The sequence below is a fragment of the Suncus etruscus genome, chromosome 20 (assembly GCF_024139225.1).
Source record: "Suncus etruscus isolate mSunEtr1 chromosome 20, mSunEtr1.pri.cur, whole genome shotgun sequence".
Classification (NCBI taxonomy): Eukaryota; Metazoa; Chordata; class Mammalia; order Eulipotyphla; family Soricidae; genus Suncus; species Suncus etruscus.
Genome location: NC_064867.1, coordinates 43,121,655 through 43,123,578, shown reverse-complemented (window position 1 = coordinate 43,123,578; position 1,924 = coordinate 43,121,655). Strand labels below are relative to the sequence as shown.

The 1,924-nt window shown below is 50.5% G+C and overlaps 1 non-coding gene across 1 annotated transcript; it reads right to left on the bottom strand.

The window, feature by feature from the left end:
* Positions 1–1,457: 1,457 nt before the first annotated feature.
* Positions 1,458–1,597, bottom strand: LOC125998419 (U8 small nucleolar RNA). The gene has a single exon (XR_007491991.1). It is a non-coding gene; the product is annotated as a U8 small nucleolar RNA (small nucleolar RNA).
* Positions 1,598–1,924: the final 327 nt, after the last annotated feature.

Sequence of the window (1,924 nt, the reverse complement as noted above, 5' to 3'; positions counted from 1 at the left end):
CCCAGGGCTGAGCCTGAGGAAGTCAACAGAAAAGGAACCACGACAACCACTGGTTGTTTCATCATAAAGGCATCATACAATAATGTGTTTGTGTGAATTTTGTTGTCAACAGAAGTAGGAACAACGATAAAATGCTTTATTATTTCATAGTAATTATGAAATAAGGTCTTCGTGTGTATTTTAGTAAGTCAACAGAAATAGGAACAATGATAAACTGCTTTATTATTTCATAATAATTACGGAATAAGATCTTCGTGTTTGATGCCTGTTCGAGAGAAGTACTTTAGATATAGTCAATATAGGCCCAGAGTTAAATATTTTTTGACATCTTCTTTTATTTTTCTTTCTGGCAAGAAATTGGCTTAGGGAAAGGAAGAGAGGGGAGGAGGGGGGGAAGGAGGGAAAGAAGGAGGGAGGAAAAGAAATGAGGAAGGAAGAAGGAAGAAGAAATGAGGGAAGGAGGGAAGGAGGGAAGGAAGGAGGAATGGAGGGAGAGGAGGAAGGAGGGAGGGAGAGGAGGAGGGAGGGAAGGAGGGAGGAAAGAGGGAAAGAAAGAAGGAGGAATGGAGGGAGAGGAGGAAGAAGGAGGGAATGGAGGAGGGAGGGAAGGAGGAAAGAAGGGAAACGTTTATTTTCTTTAAAAGAACATTTCCTAACGCTGGCGTGCCTAGTGATTTTTTCCCACGAAAATAAAGATTTGCACACAAAAAAAGATTGAAAACCACTGATTTAGATCTAGACCACCCCTGGTGGCTGGAGAATGGGAGGCCAGCCAATCAAAGTGGGGCGCCGGCTGTGGCCCTGCCTTCCCGCACACTACCCATGTCTCTGGTGGCAGGGCTCCCACAAAACGACGCCCGGGACAGAGGAGGCAAAAGCAAGAAGCACCCAAAGGCCCGCCAGCCAGTGAGACTTGGGTTCATTTCAGTAGCTAAGGAAGGGGTGAGAGGCGGGAGCGATGGCGTGTCTGGGGTCGAGCCCCGGCGTCCCATAGGGTCCCTCGAGCCAGGAGTCACCCCTGAGCGTGACAGGAAGTAGCCCTCCAAAAACAAAACAGTACAAAACAAACTGAAAGAAAGAACTGGGTGGATCTGGCTTTATCCTGTCAGGAGTAACTCCCTCAGCACACAGAACTAAGTACCACAGCTGAGAGGAGCAAAAGCCAGAGCGAGGGGGCCCCCCCCAAACCCCCAAATAAAACGAACTTAGAACGACGCCTTCAAGGGCAAAGGGCAAAACGCCCCAAAGCAGAGGAAGGCCGAAACTCAGAGGAAACCTGGCAGGACCAGAAAAACTCCTTCCAGGAGACAGGACGAAGCCCCACAGCAGAGAGGAGAAAGGCCAAAAACCAGCCAGGAGGAAGTACTTCAAGGTCACGAGGTCAAAACCCCGCGGCTACGGAAAGCCAAAAGGCCAAGATTCCGCCAGCAATAACAAAGTTGGGATCGTCAGGCCGAATCAGATAGGAGCAATCGGGGTGTTGCAGTCCCCAACCGCCAGGAGGCGCTAATCACGCGTCATGCGGGCTCCGATCATCATTTTCTCGCTGCCCTCCCCCGGAGGGGGAGGAACAGGTAAGGATTATCCTACCTGACGATAAAGCCAAAGCGCGGGCGCGTCTAGCTCAGTGAGGGGAGGTGCATCTCCCACTTACGGTGAGGGATGAAAGCTCGACCTGGGCAAGCTGAAGTCCAATTAAGGGCGTCCATTTTCACTTCCTCAGCTGCCTGAGGCTACCCCCAAATTCTGGGCTCCCCCCTGGCTCTGAAAAGGCGGGAAACTGTCTCCTCCCAGAATGCATTGCTTCACTCACTTCCGGGTTTTGGGACATGATTTGCATAGCCCCGCCCTCCTCGCATGACTTCCGGGATCCTACCGTAATGATTGGATTAGAATGACAACACATAGGAGACTCCATAGAGTG